The 20052-nt window shown below is 39.3% G+C and overlaps 1 pseudogene across 1 annotated transcript in view; it reads left to right on the top strand.

The window, feature by feature from the left end:
• LOC144663854 (xanthine dehydrogenase/oxidase-like) overlaps nt 1–20052 on the top strand; it is a 69607-nt pseudogene that overhangs the window by 22510 nt on the left and 27045 nt on the right. Inside the window, exons 12-25 of the transcript XR_013572681.1 lie at nt 553–662; nt 1506–1696; nt 2545–2710; nt 4148–4237; nt 4985–5102; nt 5686–5737; nt 6560–6686; nt 7674–7793; nt 9626–9748; nt 11593–11694; nt 12765–12828; nt 14894–14963; nt 16288–16375; nt 19843–19929. The product of XR_013572681.1 is annotated as a xanthine dehydrogenase/oxidase-like (transcript). The remainder of the gene's footprint in view (nt 1–552; nt 663–1505; nt 1697–2544; nt 2711–4147; nt 4238–4984; nt 5103–5685; nt 5738–6559; nt 6687–7673; nt 7794–9625; nt 9749–11592; nt 11695–12764; nt 12829–14893; nt 14964–16287; nt 16376–19842; nt 19930–20052) is intronic.

Genomic DNA, 20052 nt, shown 5'->3' with positions numbered 1-20052 from the left:
AAACCAAATATGGGAAGTTTGTGTATATTGCCACCTGAAGCTGTCACGTGACGCTTGACTATCACGTGACAATTCAGTTAAAACGAATATCTTTTGAAATCACGCGGATTCAGTCACCTGCATACGAACATCACACGATATTCGGCCAACGAGTCTCATTTAACTGGCAACCTACGTAAGTTGCAGGGTATCTTTAGTCTACGGATCGAACGGTTTATTTTAAAAGGACTTCGTCACAATTTGTTGAATATTAAAATGCTCGACCGTGTATGTCCTGGTTATGTGTTTGCCATTCCGACATATTCTGCAATCTATGTGGTTTGCATGAAAAATATGCAATCTTTCAAGAACTTGTGGAATATAAAATCTTGAATCTTGCGGAATATCGTCTGAGTGTGGCCTACTCGGCATACGGTCTCGTCGGGTAAGCATCAGGCGATATTCCACGAGATTTCGTAGCATAATTATTAAATTTAGTTTGTATATAAATAGAACGTTTTTCAAACTGATAGCGATGAATTTGTTCTCGTTTTTTTTTTCTTGCTGCAAAAGGAAATGCCAGGAAAGTCAAGTTGGATGAAAATTTTTTCACAGGATACAAAAAAACCATTTTGGAACCGAGTGAAGTTTTACTCAATATTCTTATTCCATTCACAGAACAGGTTAGAACAACGAATTCATTATCACAAAAACGTAGATCTTTTCTTGTTTTTGTTTGTTTTATTGTTTTCTTGTCCAAGGTGACAAAAATAAAACGTATTGCGTTCTGCTTTTACTTCGAATCGAGAAGGGATGTCGGAGGAACAGCTGTCAGTATTTGACACCTGGCTTGTACCCAGGTTGTTAAAACAATACTCTCGCAGAGCCTTTATTCACCCACAGGAATATAAATGAAAAACGTAAGTCTGCACTTGATCCTAGGCCGGAGCTTATCCCGTTGTAGAATTAAGCGACTAGAAGTATTTCTTTTCCTCCTAGATAGGATACTAGTCATCTATGGGTTCCCCTAAAAGCAATATTGCTGGTACCCACTTATCCACTTGGGTAAAGAGAGTGGAGGCACTGCAAGAATAAAGTATCGTGTCAAGCCGGGGACACTACGAAGTGACCCTGGCCAGAGCTCGAACTCGGACCAGTTGATCCGGAGTCCAGGGCACAAATCGCCTCACACAAATGAATACCGACGAAATGAGCTGGGTAACCTAACAAAATGCCTGAAGTAACCTTCAAGGAACAAACATAAAGGCTATTCACGGGGATTAGAAATAAATACTCTTAGTCACTTCATGCTACAGAACAGACGCCGGCACTGAGTTATATGGCTCACTTCAGGCACTTCCTCAGATCACAGTGGACATTCATTTTAACTTACATCACTGACGGCGTTTGGGATTTTTTTTATATAAAACTTTAATCACCAAGGTCTGAAAATACCTTGTCTTTGCGAGTTGGACATTTCTTTTCTTCTCATAAGCCTCATTAAATCATATATTTTATTTTTTTAGCGTGAATATGTTTTCACCATCAAACAAGCTCGTCGACGTGAACATGACGTTGCGATAGTGAATGCAGCGATGAGGGTGTTGTTTGAAAAGCAAACAAGTTTATGGCAAATCAAGGACTGCAGTTTCAGTTTTGGAGGCATGAATGACACAACAGTTATGGCCATGAAAACCATGAAAGGCCTAATTGGAAGGTAACATCTAATGTAGCTGCAGAGTTCAAAAAATGTTTGCGGAGCTTAGTTATGCGGATTGGTAATTTTATTGTTTTTTGTGGGATCTAATTTTCGACTGGTTGACAAATTAAAATTAACACATGGTTCCATTAAGCATTATTAAAAACTGATTATGGTATATTGCAATTCCTGAGTTTTGATTGGTTAACAGCCAGTGGTATATGAGCTCATATACATGTACCATGGACCAAAAATACGGTTGGTACAAGCTTTCTACATCTATATTTATTAAGTTGATGACATCACATCGACTATAAAAAATAGATACAAAATAAAAAAACAAAATTTTTACATGGATAAATAAGATATAAAAATACTTAGTTACAATTTACTTGTTTACATGCTTCTCTAAATTTAATTTAAAATTCGATAATGACTTGCAATTCACTAAGTCAGCGGGCAGTAAGTTCCACTCTGTTATTGATCTAGGAAAAAAAAAAACTTAAAAACGTCCTTTAACGAGAACAGCCGGGGGGGGGGGAGGGGGGGGGGCTCAAATAATGTAATTCTTTGGCTATTTTAATAAAACAATTATATTCCACCCGAGCTTTGCGCCTCGTTGGTTTTGCGGAATTTTGGGAGAACACGAGAAAAGCTTGTAAATCAAGACCCATAAGGCCTCTTTTCGGGGTTGGAGACTGGATAGCTTGCTTGCAGAAAATGCCCTTTTGATAAAAATAAGTCCCGGTCAGGGCTTATCACTAGAATCGTACGGTATATTAAACGCAATTCCACCTTGACACTCCAGATTCAATGCTTTGTTTATTTTTCAGTACTAAGCTGCTCTCCGTTTTAACTTGTTATAGAATGTGGAGTGACAACATTCTTCAAGATGCTTATCAGTTGTTAGCTGAAGATCTGCCACTGACACCCGAGACACCAGGTGGTCAAGTGGACTACAGAAGGTCACTTGCTTCAAGCTTCTTCTTCAAGTTTTTTTTAAACGTTTCTCAACAGCTAGGCAATGACGAGGTATGCTTTGATTTTATAACAATAGATGTTGAATTTAAGACCTCTCAATCCAGAATCCAGCGTGCTTTCTATTTCCACACCGCGGTTGCAGTAATAGCCCACCTTGTATTGTAACCTTAGTATAATTTCAGAGGTGATTATAAAAATTGAAGCATTCTGATTGGTCGAGAAGCTCGGCTTATGAGGCTATATGAGGGTCTCAATGGGGTTAACCGTTAGCCGTAAAACGGCCAAACGTTTAACCGTTAGGCGTTAAATTTGGAAAATTTTAACCGTTAGCCGTAAATTATGTTAACCGTAAAAATTCGATCAGTAATTAAAAATAAAACAAAATTGGTCACTTCATCGTCCCAGAATGGCCTAAGACCTAAAATATGTTCTTCATTAATGGAAATTGATTTTTAAGTTTTAAAAACAATGGAAATTAATATTTAACTTCTGTTTACCGTAATGGAAATAAATTAACCGTTAGCCGTAAAAAAAACCAACATTTTAACCGTTAACCGTAACATGAACCACCCCATTGAGACCCTCCTATATTTACCCCGCGCGAGGTGATTATAGCTTTGAAGGCTTGGTTACTTAGCCACGCCACCTTTGACATCCAGGCAAGTAAACATGGCCGCTTTTGCTGAATGAAAATTTCTTTGATTTGAAAAAATTCAGTCCAAGTCCTGGATATTTTAAAAACTGGGAATTTTTCAAATTAACTACTAAGGCTTTTGGACCGAAATTATTTTCAAGAGATGGTTTTCGAGGCATTAGAAATGATCGTAAACACGGCGGTTTTGGCGATCGATGAGAAACTCAGTCAGAGCAAACATTATTTAGTTCTCTTCTCACCGGAGCTACTCATTTTCGAGAGGATTCCCACATTCGCTTAGAATTCATCAACAATCATACAAAGGTAACGGACATCTATCTTTCTCATAGTGTTTGTTTTGTTCCGTTTTATTGCTTTAACTAAATAAAGTCTGATTGTAATCGATGAATTAAACTGGTTTACACCGTATGCAAGCGAACACTTGTGTTTGCTGTTTTCTTGTTTGCTATCGTTATTTTTTTAAGTTCTTGATGATCACCTCTAAAAATTAAACTAAAACAATTATTCGCCTTAGGCTCAGTGATTATTGTTGAATAATCCTCTCGACTTCGTCTCGGGGATTATTCAACAATAATCACGTCGCCTTTACTCGAGTAGCATATAATTGTTTTATTAACTTGAACACCCAAAGAATTGCAATATTTTTGCTCCCAAGCTGTTTTTGTTGCGTCTCGGCTTCCATATTTGTGATCAATGGTATATTAGCTCATATAACAATGACTGTCAACCAATCAAATCGCGTGCAGGAATTGCAATATACCATTGCTATATAGTTTTTAATCATAGCTAGCAGTTGAACGTTTCAAATTAATATGCCTGGTTATGAATTGCAGCCATTCGCTGAAAATTTGGTACCTAGAACCTTTGAGAGTGGAATAAAGCATTTCCACAGAGGTGTTTCTCACAGCATACACACTTACCAGGTAACGAGAAATTTCATTCAGTTTTCTTGTATTTGTATTTAGTCTCGGCGGTATTAAGTAAAGGAATTTTTCTGACAGGCAGGCAGGCAGCCCAAGTTCACTGCGTGAATTAATTATTTATAAAGTGTAAGCGAACGTGACTCTTGGCTTCGAGCGGTGTTGTGTTACAAAGATGCAATTTATTAGGGTTTGTATGGGAACTCTACGATTTTGGTTCAAAAGGTATAAAATTAAATATTCTATAAAAAATCAATTACCTTGTTTCCATGTTGTATTGTGTGAAAGCTTTGATTTTTTTAAACTGATGAAGGCTTAAGCAATAGCCGAAACGTCTTGGAAAATAACATCAAAAACACAGTCAGCGACAAACCTTTAACAAACTTTGTATTCTTTGTTGTTTGCCTGAGTCTCCGCTCGTTTTAAAACGTTTTCAAGGAAAAGCGCTGGCTGATGGTTCACGTAATCTTGGGCCGCCAGCAACCACACTATCCCTGTTTCTTGGCTTTTCTACCAAGGCAAAAGCACCGGAATATTCGCGAGTCAGTGAAAGCAACCACAAATCGGTTTTTTTTTTTTTTTCAACTGGGAAGGGGCGAGTTCTTTATTCGGCATTTGAGAGTTAATTAACTTACTTGTCGGCAAAACAGGCCAACGAGCATCACAGGTACTAGGCTGGCGCCGATGTTCTATATTTTTTTCTTTTTGCATGTTAAAGATCTTGTAACTGTTACGTTGTGTTTGGTTTAGGAAGTTCCTGGTGATCAGTTATTAGAGGACGTCGTTGGGAGGCCTGTGCCTCACTTAGCAGCTGCTAAACAAGCCACAGGAGAGGCAGTCTACTGTGATGATATGCCCAAGTACACAGGTATATGACATACAACCTGTCCTGAAAATAAACCCTCCAAGTCTCAAACGCAAACATTCTTCCAAAAATAAACGGCTATGGGCTTATTTTTAGTAATAGATAAGTATGAATCAAGAATTGAAAGTTAGGCAAGGCTTCGTGTTCAGAGCGTCTGTTCGTTTCTTCACAAGTATAAACGGCAAATAAAGCGAGAGTTCATGTTCAAAGCGTCTAAAAGCGTCAGTTCGTGTCTTTATAAGTAAAAATAAAAAGTTTAATAACGTCCCATATTCGAAGTGTTTGTTTGCGTCTTCATAAGTAATAGTAATTAGTTATGCGAGATTTAATTGCACGTTCACAGTGTTGGTTAGTTTCAGGCGGGGAAACCTGACCTGACGAGTACAAATTTGACGCTACCTACTTCCCGAGTGCAGCTTTATTGTCATACCGACAATGTTCCGATTAGTCCCGAGCTATTCCGGTTAGCTTCCGCCAATGTCCCTCAGCGCGGCAACCAAGAACAAAGGGACTATTGTCTAACGCTTAATGGGAAAAGTTGAGATACAACCGAGTTTAATTTGAACATTATTTTATTATATTACAGGAGAACTGTATTTGGCGCTTGTTTTAAGCAAACGTGCCCATGCCAAAATCATGTACGTATTATTATTCGCATTTAACCTATCAACGAGTCAACTTACCTATCTACCTAAGTTGATAGGTAGATAGGTAGGTAGGAAGGTTGGTAGGTAGGAAGGTAGGTTGAAAGGTTGGTAGGTAGGTAGGTAGGTAGGCCAGGTAGGTAGGTAGGTAGGTAGGTAGGTAGGTAGGTAGGTAGGTAGGCCAGGTAGGTAGGTAGGTAGGTAGGTAGGTAGGTAGGTAGGTAGGTAGGTAGGTAGTTAGGTAGAAAGGTAGAAAGGTAGGTAGAAAGGTAAAAAGGTAGGAAGGTTGAAAGGTTGGTAGGTAGGTAGGTAGGTAGGTAGGTAGGTAGGTAGGTAGGTAGGTAGGTAGGTAGGTAGGTAGGTAGGTAGGTAGGTAGGTAGGTAAGGTAGGTAGGTAGGTAGGTAGGTAGGTAGGTAGGTCGGTAGGTAGGTAGGTAGGTCGGTAGGTAGGTAGGTAGGTAGGTAGGTAGGTAGGTAGGTAGGTAGGTAGGCAGGTAGGCAGGTAGGTAGGCAGGTAGGTAGGTAGGTAGGTAGGTAGGTAGGTAGGTAGGTAGGTAGGTAGGTAGGTAGGTAGGTAGGTAGGTAGGTAGGTAGAAGGGTAGGTAGGTAGAAAGGTAGGTAGGTAGAAAGGTAGGAAGCAAGCAAGGAAGGAACGAGGTTCGGAAGGAAGGAAGGTAAAAAGCAAGGAAAGAAAGTAGGCTGGGAAGGACGGAAAAAAGGAGGAAGGTGGTAGCTAGATAGGGATAGATTGGTACCTACCTACCTATCTGATGAAAACATCATAATTAAGAATAACACTACATGTATATTTTGTAGAGGTGTAGATCCATCTGAAGCGTTAAGTCTTCCTGGAGTCAAAACCTTCATAAATGCAGACGACGTCCCAGGAAGCAATTCAACAGGATATTATGTGTGTGATGAAGAGATCTTTGCAACAGACAAGGTAAATACCAAAACTGATGCCCCGAAGCTAATAATAATAATAATTTATTAATTTATAGTGCGCTTTTTAACCTAAAAATGATCAGAAGTGCATTATAATATTAACATCTTAAAATATTAAAGTATACTAAAGATATATACATTACTGACAAGATCTAAAGGTTAAAAGCTAATTTAAAAAGATATGTTTAGAGACGAGATTTAAAAATAAAAATAAAACTAAAATTTCGCAAGCTAGCTGGGAGCGCATTCCAAAGTGTAGGCGCAGATACACTAAAAGACCTGAAAGACCGGCTCTTAGTTTTTCTCGGGTTTCGCTCTTAGAAAACTGTTGAATGTCATTGCTATCCGTCTTCCGTACATAACAGATATCCTGCGATATACGTAGCTTGCCAAGATTCGTCCAAAACGTTAAAAAAAGCTCGGCATAACCACATTATGTTTTTCTTTGTTGACAATTTTTTGAATAATAAAACAATTATCCTGCTCAATCTTGCTGCCTAAGGCTTCGTCGGCTAAGTACCAGACGATATTCCGCGCGATTCCGCAAGATAATTGCTAAATATTTTTGCGCAAATGGAAATTGTTGCTTCATACTTATAATATCGTTAACAATAGCGAAGAATAGGATTACATTTAGCATTTGATCTTCTAAGTTGCATTAGTAGAAACTCAGCTGTGTTCTATCGGAAATCCGCGAATCTGATTGGTTCTCCCACTGTTTTCTATTCGTCGATAGAAAACAGTCGCGCGCGCAGCTCTTTAAGCGGTAAATTTTCTTGATTTTTGCCTTCAAAGTGCACAATATTGAAGGTTTTGGACTGTAATCCTTTAGAAGTTTCTACTAAAACAATTAGACTACTCGCCCGAGTTTTCTATGAGCGATAGTCAACTCGGCTGCGCCTCGTTGACTATTTGCTCATAGAAAACTCGGGCTCGTAGTCTAATTGTTAATTATTGTCGATGAGTTCTCTTCACAACTCTACAGGTGACATGCGCAGGACAAGTGATTGGTGCCGTTGCCGCTGAAACTCAGGCCCAGGCCCAAAGAGCAGCAAAGATGGTCAAGATAGAATACGAGGACTTGTCAAGTATATTAACTATTGAGGTAACATTTCCCTTCCCTTAGGTAAATTAGAACGAATTTACATTATATTCCATCTTATTTTATGTCTACAATAGTACGCGCGCTCTGATTGGCTGCTGAGCGGGCATTATTTTCTTGTAATGACCGGGCATTATGAAACTTTTTCTCGGCTCGACGGTTTTTTGAGTTGTGAGTAAAAGCTACTAGCAAGGGGGCAAAAAACAACAAAATATAACTATCTTTTCAATAACTGAAAGAAAAATATAAGCATACCGATACTTCTTTAGTATGAGCGACAAAGAGAGCCACAGAGAGCGAGTTTTACCTCCAGTGTTTTTTCCCTTGATTATACTCTTTTTTTGAATAGTGCTTAAAGGCCATATAATAAATAACTTATTAACCTCGTCCGTTCGGACATTACAGGGGAATCTCAGACCTCGACCTTGATGTATTGACCTCGCTGTCGCTCGGTCAATACATCACGGCCTCGGTCTGAGATTCCCCTGTAATGACCTCACTCTCGGTTAATAAGTAGTTTTTACTATGCTCTGGACTATAGTTTATACCAATACACTGTACATACACTGCGGTAACTGTCAACTAAAAGCAAAGGACCGCGGAGGAAAACGCTGCTTGTGTACGTAAGAGCTGGTGACAGTGTCAACCTTGCAGTTCTCGTCACTGCGGTGAGGCCTGTCTCGATTGTGCTCGGCAACTTTTGAGCAACTTTTGGCGTTTGGAGCATTTTTTGCTGTTTTAGCAGCCCCAAACAGGCTTTGCCTTTCTGAGCAATTTTTGAGCAAAATATAGGCTAAAAACACATATCAAGCACGAAAAAGTCAACGATTTAGAAGACTTTAAGTTATACGAATTTCTTGAATTTTTATCAACATTTTGAACACACAACCTGTCACGTGCCAAGTTTGTTTTTCGTTTCGTTTAGACTTATGAGTATCCTTAAATTTTGCCCATATTTGCAAACAACTCTAACGTTCAGTTTCAAGTTATTTTGTTGACCGGTGTTAGCAATTATTGTGAAGAACGAAAACTAAAGCTTTTAATTAACGTTTATACAAAAATATGAAGACAAATAGGTAGCAACAGTTTTGAAATTTAATTAGGTAGCAACGTTTTGGATACAATGTATTGGTATTTCAGTGCGCTACTTTCCAGCATTTCACGAGTCAGACAATCGGTACAGGCCTGACTAAGTTTTTTCCTGTTCTTCTGTTTAGTTTGTGTGCCCCGATATTTCGTCGTTCGAACGGATAGACTAAGAATAAGTCAAGTCTGGTGCTGTAGACAGTCGAACTTGCCGGTAGGGAGAGGGGGGAGGGTACTTAAGGCGGGGGCACACCTGAAGGCCGTTTTTCCACCGGTTAACTCGCATTGAGTTTATACGAATGTCTCGTTCGCGCTTCAAGCAATCCAAAAACTCCATGCTTTTTTCACAAATCTATGTTTTGCGGTGTTTTGTTAATATTTGGCTGATTATTACGTTTGGAAAGAGATAATTTTTCTCAAAGGTTTAGTAAAATTTGGAGAAATAAGAAATATTGCCGGACGATTTAATGTGATTTTAAAATAATATTTTGAAGTTAAAAACTAGTAGAAGGACACTGGAAAACTCTTAAAACTTCACTCAAATTTTCGATCCGTGCGAAGTCCAGCGCTCTAACAATTGGACCATGGCTATAGGGAACCAATTTATGGCGATTGATGGCGCGGAGAGAGGCACTATGGAAGTAAAGCATTTGGATAGGAACTCAACTCAACTTGGTTCTGATCTGCGTTTTTACGTATTTGCAATTACTAAGCTGCTGCGTTTTCCCGATTGTTTTTTTTAATTGCAGGAAGCTATAGCAGCTGAGTCGTTTTTCAAGTGCCGACCACTATGCATTCAGAAAGGAGACTTGGAAACTGGGTTCAGTGAGTCAGACCACGTGTTGGAGGGAGAGATGAGAATTGGAGGACAAGTGAGTTATTAGTGCGATCGGAGAACTCATTCTGCGGTAAAAAAGGAAGGAGAAAGTTATAAAAACTAAAGGTCGGGACACACTAGGCGACACGTCGCTGCAACACGTCGCGGCGACATGCTGCTGCGACAAGCATTCTTGCGACAAACCAGTCGCTGCAACATAATTTTGTCGCTGCGATGTTTCGCACGAATTTAAACTGGTTTGAATTCGTGCGACACATCGCAGCGTCAAAATGAGTGATAGCAGCGTTTTCGCAGCGTGTGTACACGTCTGCGACAAATCGCTGCGACAAGTTGCTGCTACAAATATACATTAACCAATGAGAGAACGTCAAGTATTTTCGCCATATTGAATTGGAAAACTAGTTCGCATTCCCACTTTTCCAAATTCGCTTTTTGTACATCGAACAAACAACTTGTCGCAGCGACTTGTTTTTAAGCAGTACACACTGAGCGACTTGTCGCAGCAACTTGTCGACTAGTGTGCACCAACCTTAAGGGCGCGTTCCTTTTTCGCAATTCTGGAATGAGAATGGCCAGAGTGTGAAATGCGTGAGTTTTTCAAATCCGCATTCCCATTCCAGAATTGACAGAACGCCATTCCATTTATTCTACTCCCAGGGACAGAATGAACAGAATGTTGCGAATGAAAATCCAAGATGGCGGGTGGCATATCCCGTGATTCGAGGGATGTGTCTCCTCTCCTTTGTGAATAGCACTGCCAGAACATTCGGCAAATCCATTACAGTCTGCATACTTCATGTGCTTTTTCTTTTCTTATATTCTTCTTCTTCTTCCTCTTCTTCTTCTTCTTCTTCTTCTTCTTCTTCTTCTTCTTCTTCTTCTTCTTCTTCTTCTTCTTCTTCTTCTTCTTCTTCTTCTTTATTAAGTAGGAAAATTGTTGCAACAATAGGCTGCAATGGCACCCTCTCCGTCGGCCGTCATATTTGTTGCGCAATGTTTACTCGTACCAGGTAGTCCGGGAACTTCGGGAACGTTTTCCTGTTGCAGAAACTCAGTGTAATTTAACCAGGGGGGGAAAGAAACGAGGTCTGGGACCGAGTAGCGATGCTCTCACAACTTGCAAAGCGATCAATTCACGATGTAGTCAGCGGTTTTTGGACGATGATGCAACAGGCAATCTTTTCCCGCGAAATGGAAGCTGCTATGTCGTGGAATCACTTATTATAAAGGGGTTCAATTCTCTTAACTAAAAATCTAAAAGCAGCGTGGTTAAATCCGAAAATTTCGTCATCGTCGTGTAGTTTTAAGAACGCAGAATTTTGTGATGCCGTGCTACTTTTCAGTGCTGAAATGCAAATGTTTGACATGTTTGTACCACGATTTTCAACTGGCCCACATGTGGGATTGTAAATGAAGTAAAACAAAGAAAGACCAAGTCAACAAACAACCTCAAACAATAGAGCGGCAAGAACAATAGCTCCGACCAGCGCGGGAATATTCGATCGCCACGTTTTCATTATCATTCCAGTGATGGTTTTATTTCATAACAAACACCACATATTGACACCAAGAACCTTTCCGGAGAAATTTTCGCTGCTTTAAAGACAAAACTTAGAAAGTCTTTTTTATTACTACATATATAAAAAAATCGAACTCTCTCACTGGTCCCATGTTGTTTTTATTTTGGCAAGTTCACAAAGAAAGGAGCTGCTCATGCGCCTTAGAGACATCCGCTGACTACCGCCCCGATGATTGCTTTGCAAGTTGTGAGAGCATCGCTCAGATTTCATATAAGAGAATGTATGGGAAGTTGCTTTCCCCCCCCCCCCCCCCTGAATTTAACATTTGCGCTGTTTTACATTGCTTTACTTGTTTTAGGAACACTTCTATTTAGAGACACAAGTAACAATAGCTGTCCCTAAAGGAGAAGATGGCGAGATGGAGCTCTATGTTTCAACTTAAAATCAATGTAACACCCAGGTAGGAAAGCAAATCATCTTAACCGTCACGCCAAAGTGACCTAGATCACAAGAGCTTATCCTGATTTTCGTAGCGTCAAACGGCTAGGAGTATTATAACTCCCTCTGCATGGGATGCTTGTCCATCGCAGGGTTATTCTCCAGTTCCCTAGCTATAGGCTGCCGTGACAGTTGGATAGAGGCAATGTGAGAGTAAATGGCATTGTATTTTCCAAGAACACAACACAGTGACTTCGGTATACGTAGCTAAAGCCTTAATCGGACCGCCCAATCTTGAGTCAAAATCTTTAACATTTTAGTCCACTGTGCCTCTCACAGACTGAGTATTGTTTTGTTTTTTACTTTCTAACTGTCTTGAAAGAATCCCCGAACATACTAGCTTAAGGCAAGTTGAACGTGCATCCACGTCAACTGACCTGGTACAGTTACCTATACCACAAGAGGCGCAAGCGATGGCTTCGTTAATAATTTGCAACGATTGTTGTCGGTTCGACTCAAGCGATTGAAAAATATGTTTCATAAATCGATGAATTTGAGATCTTTCATTCCTTAATCAAAATAAACTGTAAGCCAGCTAATAAAGATCACTTACCTATTGTTAATTGTGTGTTATTGTGAGCTTTGGTAGGGTTTTGGGACGATTAATTTCTCACTCTGCTCACTTGCCGCTGACGCCCCCCGTTAATACCAAAGAAAATTATTATTAGAAGGGGGCCGTTAGCGGCAAGTGAGGAATTAATCTTCCCAAAACCCCACCAAAGCTCACACTAACACACAATTATCAATAGGTAAGTGATCTTTATTTATCTGGCTTAGTCGAACCGACAACAACCGTTGCAAATTATTAACGAAGCCATCGCTTGGGCTGCCTGTGCCTATACTAGCTTAGGGCGCTTTCCATTTATCAGAACTGGCCGATCAGTCCAGTGGTTTTGAATGTGAAATGGGCCTTTTTCACGAGATTTTTTCTAGCCGGCCAGTTCTGACAAATGGAAAGCGCCCTTTTAATTAAATAGTATTTGAAGACTCGTAAAAGCAAGCGTTTATAATGTTTCCCTTTGCGGCGTACAGGAACTTGTTGCCAAGGCTCTAGGAGTTCCGCAGAACAGAATTTTAGTGAGAACCAAAAGAGTGGGTGAGTACACACAGTTGTCAAACGCGGTGCGCGTGCGCAGTTCCTGCCAATACTGCCCCATACAAACGTGATACAAAAAAGTTAACACTGTCACTGAAGAGTTAACGTTTATACAGTGGAATCCCGATATAACGATATGCCAAGGGGGCAGTAAAATTATAACGTTATAACGAGGAATCGTTATATCGAAACATATATTTTACTCAGCAAAATTAACCTCCAAGATGGACACTGTATTCCAAGTCTCTTTATCCAGTGAATAAAGAGACTTGGAATACAGTGTCATTTTCGTAGATCATCTTATAATGCTGTTGTCAGAAATGTTAGAGATTACTCGATTACTGTTATGTTATTGTATATATTAAATTCAATGTTTTGCTTAAATTGTGACTGTAAACTGATAATATCGTTATATCGGGGAAGATTTTACGTTCGGTCCGCTAAATTCTCATCGTTATATCGGGAATATCGTTATATCGAAGATCGTTATATCGGGGTTCTGCCCATACATTTTACTGTAACTTTTGCCGGGACATAGAATATTCATCGTTATACCGGGAATATCGTTATATCGAGGATCGTTATATCGGGGTTCCACTTAGCCTGAATTTCAGACATCCCTCCTTGGTCGCCTACTCCCAGAAGAGACGTCTGAACACATTTGGCTCTAATGCCGTCCGGTGACGTCACTACCCGAAAACCGGGTAGTGATTTTGATTGGTTGATTTAAAAATTATTTGCATAATTATGTGAAATTATGACTGAATTTTACCGCGCGAGAATAGTAATTTGAAAACGTTTGGAAAGAGTTCGAAAGATTTCACCTTCCCAGAAATGAATTTACTAGTCATTTACCTTGAGTTTATTACTTTGTTAGTTTATCTACGGATGAAGAATAGTAATGGAAACCGGTAGGTTTTAAGCTGGCGGCATTCGTCGCTTCGACATGCAGTGTTTTGCCAAATTTATACGTACATGTATTCTTGTTTTGTCAACAAAGCCACTCGACGCTTATGTCCTGCAGCCTCGATGAGCCAGTGATTTCTGAACTCAGTTCCCACGGTTAAGTAGGATATTTTTGTATTGAATTCCGTTTCTTGATGCCTCTGTAACCGTCTAAATTGATTCATTTAAGTACTCACGAGTGTGTTGTATTTGTCCGCTGCGTCACATATTATATTTTGATCGCTAGATAACTGAGATAAAGCAAATCAGTTCAGATTAAATCGGTTCCGTAAAAGAATATAGCCTGCAGTCGATTAAAATCTCATTCATTTGTCGCAAGTCTTCAATAGTTTACTATTAAAACAATTTGTTGCCCTGTAATCCTTTATTGAAGCGATTTTTCTTTCACAATTTCATGGCCTCGACAGAAACTTTTCCGCATGAATTAAAACCAAAGTGTAGTGACGTCACCGGACGGCATTAGAGCCAAATGTGTTCAGACGTCTCTTCTGGGAGTCGAGTAGGCGACCAAGGAGGGATGTCTGAAATTCAGGCTAGGTTCCACTGTAAGTTAGCTTATTTTATGCATTGAAAATTGGATAATCGTTACTCGAAGTTTCCCAGCTGGTAATTTTCTTACACCGTGCTATTTTTATAATTATAACGTTTTCCTACAAACATCTTGTTCATTTTCGAGTAAAATTATTAGAAAGCTCGAAGAGGCAAAACTGGAGTGGCGCGCTTTTGCGTAGTATATATACTAGTTATGCAACGCTTTCGAGTGGTATACTATGGAATATCCCACTTGTCACTTGTATTTTCTCGGTATACACACGAGCCTTTAGGCGAGTGTGTATACCAATAAAATACAAGTGACAAGTGGGATATTCCATAGTATACCACGAGAAAGTGTTGTGTAACTATTTTATACCATGCCATAGAAAAAACGCTTACTAAATTCCGTCGATAATAAGATCGCAGCGCACGATGGGAAGGTTGCGTTGAATACTTTCGAATATACAACGGCTTTCCTGTATTCTGATTGGCTGTATTTTCTATGGCATGGTATAAAAAGGAATTTCGGTGGTTAATGCAGGTGTATTTCTCCATGATGTTATAGGTGGCGGTTTTGGTGGCAAGGAATCTCGGAACAGTTTCTTGTCATGCGCAGTAGCTGTGGCAGCTGCTAAGTAAGTGTTTTTAGCTGACTCCTTAACTCAGTTCTTATACCTAATCGCACCTTTTTGGTACGCTTCGGCGGCATATCAGGCGTGTTTGGTCGAGCCAAAAGACCCATGGCGAGACCAAACGAGTCTAATATGCAGCCGAAGCGTACCAAAAAGGTACGATTAGGTATTTACCGTACCCAAATTCAGCCAAAAATCCGGCTATATTTAACGCTCTGTTGAAGCCATGCTTGCCAGGTACGTAGTGCAAATTGTGCTGACCTGCTTGTGTTGATACCTTTTTGGTCTTCAATACTTTTATCAAGTTCCCCTTCTGCCTTTTGTTCCACTCGTTCGTTTGGAGTTTCATTCTCTAAATTTTCAAAATCAAAATTTAGCGAAAAATGTGGAAATTCCAACTCCATTGTTTTAGTCTGAATGTTTCAGTACTCGTCGGCAAACATCGAGCAATTGGCGAGCGCGCTCAAGTTAAGTTTTGGCGGGAAAGTTTTTCTCCTTTTACTATCGATTAACACCTGCTAAATTTAAATTACGAGTTCTGTTTTATTGGTAAAACATCTTTTCAATTCATCGCTCGGTAACAATACTTTACTTCAAAGTGACTGTGATATGGTGGAATATCAGGTCAGTGACATGATATCGTAGGATATCAGGACAGTAGATCGCGCTTCTGATTGGCTACTTGCGAATTTGGGTACGGTAAACAGCAAAACTACTCCGGTAGTTTGTATTATTTGAAAATACTATAAACGCACAGAAAAATATATAGGCTTTAATCTGCATGGACAACATATTTTTTTTATAAAAAATGTATTTTTCATGCTTAGGTTGGATATTCTTATTTTCCTACCGAGTTTAGGCTGAAAATACTATTATAAACATTCGTATTGTATTTCATGAAAACGGATATGACCAGGAATTGAGCTATCTCTTGTTCAATTGATCTGAATTGCCGATATGTTAATCATATGTCTAATTTGCTGGTTTTTATCATTTTGCATGTTAGCCCAGTTTTGTAAAGAATGGATAAAATCTACCGAAATAAAAAAAATAAATATAAAAAAATAAAGTTTATTGTCTGATTTTTATTGTATTTTATTTTCCATCAAATGCAAAAAGAATATTCTGAACAAAATCTCATCCTTGCTTCTTTATTTAACATATGGTTAAAATCTCGTCAATTTCAGCCTGGATATTCAAATCAAAAGATTCTTATATAAATTCGCAGGCTACATATAAAAAAGAGTGTATTTGATTTGGATTCCAACACACAAACCACTAGCTTACTTCATTTTATGTGTTGACACAAACTTAATTTTTTTTAAAGGACTGGCAAGCCTGTGCGATGCATGCTTGATCGCAATGAGGACATGATGACCACTGGAACACGGCCACCTTTCTTAGCCAAGTACAAGGTACGTAGAGTAGGTTGGTCACGCCTTACTTGTGTCACGCCATGTAAACTGAACTACAAAGAGGTCTACGTCGTATCAGTTTGTATATTTCAGTTTTCATTTCTTCAATGTCTCTTTGGCTGATTAGATCTTTCACGGATACTACGTTTGCAGCATTTTCGTTCGCGGCCCTTTCCTTATCAGTTCACGCTTTGTATCACACAATCAAAAAGCTACAATCTCTAACACAATTCTTTGGTGTTTTTCTCACGTAAAACAGGAAAATATTCACCGATTCGCCCCCTACCTCTTCATAACGTTGTGTAACGTGAAAACTTAATGCCTCCCATCGCTGCCTATTTTGCAACATTGTTTTTGGGGGAGGGATGGGGGCTATCCATTTTGCATAAAATTCCTAACGAATTGTCAATTGTTATTGAAGAAGATGCGTCACGGAGATTTGATTTGAAAATTAGTGTTAGGCAACTTAAGCCATGAACAACATAATCTTTGAACTTCTAAAGAAAGAGTGATCAAGCTACGGCTATTAATTTTTTGAAGACGCACAGAAATAGCTTGAAAAGTGAAGCCTTAATTTTTCAAGTTGCAATCCATTTCCATCTGAGTCATTCGCAGTCAAAGACGCTCGTTTACAGTTTCAGTACTCTAATATAATTTTTTTAATAAAATTAGACCATTATTTTAAGGTTTTCTGCGACACAAATATACATTTTGCCCTTTCAAAAATCTGTTAAAATCGTGTAACAAGGGATCATGACTGAGATTGTAGGACACGTTATTTTTAGTCGATTCTTGACTATCTGATTTAATTACGAATTCAAGTTTGAAATGACAGTGGAGTATTGAGTTATAAGGGAATGGAGATTATTTCATTAAGATTATTTCCTAGGCGTTCTCGGCTTAAGGGAGTCTGGGCTCCATCGAGAGCGGTGACATCACCGGAAAGCACTCGCCGAGAACGCGTTCTCTCGCCCGCAGTCGCTTCTAGGAGAGATTACCTAGGGTCCTAGCTGGTTTTCATTCTAATCCAAATGTGAGCATTCGCCTTTGCAGCTCTTAAGATCTCTCTTAACAAGTATGTATTACGCACCGAGCAACTTTTGGAGGGTATCGACACCATTCTCTTCCCCATAGCCCTGTCGTTTCTCTTAGCCGGCTGAGCCTTGGCACGAGGAAACGAAGGGCACTGGGGAAACAGGATTTCCAGTCCTAGATTCTAGGACCTCCGATCTTCATGTATGCAGTCATGACGTTTCAAATGAATGTATGAGAGAGTCGTTACGTTTTCGACTTTCGTTTAGGAATTCTTTGTTTCATACGGCCAATCAAAAAAATTCGAATTAATTCAAAAATCCCTATGTCCCTTGAGCCCTCCGTTTTCTCGTGCGAAGCCGGCTAAGAGAAACGAAAGGGCGCTGGGGACGAGAATGTATCGGCATCAGTAAATGACGTCCTGCAAAGGTGCCAAGTTAAATTGTTGGCTTGTCTCATTATACTCTTACAGGTCGTCAGTGGTCACTGCCCAAGCGTAATGTAGAATTGATCTTGCAAAGTCAGGCACTATCTCTGCTTAGTATGTCCGATGAAAAAAAGCGTATGGTAACAATGGCAAACGGCTTTAATGTAAACTGGATGCGAGGGACCCTTTTTACTGAATGGTAATGAGGTTATGTTTTTGGCCTCGAATTCCTTCATTGGATCACTCACTCACTCACTCCATTCTGATATCAAATCGCAAGTAATTCATGTATTTAACGGTAAACGTGCTGACATAAAGGTTCTTTCAAACGCCATTCAGCACATGTCAATCAATAAAAAATATTCTCCAACCTTATTCCCAGGGCTCTCTCTTCCAAGGAACGAGGTTAATTATTTTCAAAAAAAAATTCCTAAATGCGAAACAGGATCAAGGGTTATTGCACTTTATTCTGGTGGTTAAACAAATTGGCTTTACGAAGCCTAATGGCACAAACAATCAATGAGCCATTCACGCAACTCCCATGTAGAAAAAAAAACATTCAATGGAGCAAATCAAGTGAGATTGCGACTGACTGATAGTAGTTATGAGATACAAGCAGTGACGTTATTTCATAAACATTCGCAGCGCTCTTTTGTTTCACGTGACTGTTACGTTATCCGTTTTGATAAAAAAATTCCCTCTACGAAGCCTGAGAACACAAGCTATCAATGACCCATTCGATTCACGCAACTCCCATTAAAAAAAAAAAACATTCAAAGAGGCAAGTAAAGTGAGATTGTGACTTTACTAAAAGCAGGTATGAGATACATGCAGTTTCGCTTTCTACGTGACGTGATTTGCTAACGTCTCAGCTCACTGAAAAACAGGAGTTTCACACTGCACGTTCTTGTTTCGCGTCACGTCATCTCGTATCACGTCATCCTTTTTTCATCTTTAAGCTCAGGCGCATAATTCTCATAAATTTCATCGGCTGCTCAAAAATTACGCTTGTCGCTGCCCGTATATAACTTACGTGCAATTCAACGCATCCCAGACAGTAAAAAACCTATTCGAAGGTTACACTTTATTTTGCAGGTAAAAAAAAAAAAATATACGAAGCCAGAGAGCTCAAACCCATTGACGCAAATCCCATGAAAAAAGGCAAATAGGCTTACCGTATTTTAATCGAATAGGCGCCGCATTTAGGACCAAATAATTAATAAGCGCCGCCCCGAAAAACCGCCGCAGGAATTTCGTTTAACTAAAAACAGAACTACAAAGCAACTTTACAAAACAAACTTGGACATTTCTTTCTATCAAAAGCGATGTTTTGCAGTTTTAAGTGATTGTTTTATCTTACAATACGTAGCTCTGTATATATTGTGAAGGTCACAAACTTTGCCAGGGCAGCTAGCGCTACTTCTCTCATCAGCAAGAGACGAAGACTGACGATCAGAAGACGATATTTTCAATTACTGTAAAATATAGATTCTTTGTGGCGTCCAAATTTTAAATAAGCGCCGCATTTGAGGCGCGAAAAATTTAATAAGCGCTGGGTGCTTATTCGAGTAAATACGGTATTTGGAAAGAAAAAAAAAAAGAAGGACGCCACTCCATCGAATTACCATGAGGTTGCTCGAAGGGCCTTTGATTACCTTTTATCACATCTTATCTTCTGTTTTCAGACTCAAGTGCATTTCGTATATTATGAAAAAATAATACAAGGCTTCTATTTAACATCTAGGCTAAGAGCTAGCCCGAGTTTTCTATGAGCAAATAGAGTTGACTATCGCTCATAGAAAACGTGGGCGAGGACGAGGGCGAGGATTGCAGTCCAAAACCTACAATATCGTGCATTTTAAAGACAAAAATCAAGAAACTTTACCGCTTTAAGAGCTAAGCGCGCGGCTGTTTTTTATCGACGAATAAAAAACAGTGGGGAACCAATCAGATTCGCGTATTAGCAATAGAACACAGCTGAGTTTCTACTAATGCTTGTTATTCACAGGTTGGCTTTACTTTGAAAGGAAATATTAAAGCCCTCGATATTCAACTCTATAGTAACGCTGGCAATTCTTTGGACGTGTGTCGGGCGGTAAGTATTTTATTAACTTGCTTGCTTGCTTGCTTGCTTGCTTGCTTGCTAATTTACTTATACTTACTTACTTACTAATTTCTTACTTACTTACCTATTAACCTATATTTAAATGATTATTTA

Source organism: Oculina patagonica, chromosome 8 (genome assembly GCF_052425735.1).
Source record: "Oculina patagonica isolate OP01 chromosome 8, crgOcupat, whole genome shotgun sequence".
In the NCBI taxonomy this organism is placed as follows: Eukaryota; Metazoa; Cnidaria; class Anthozoa; order Scleractinia; family Oculinidae; genus Oculina; species Oculina patagonica.
This window is presented reverse-complemented; position numbering and strand designations above follow the sequence as displayed.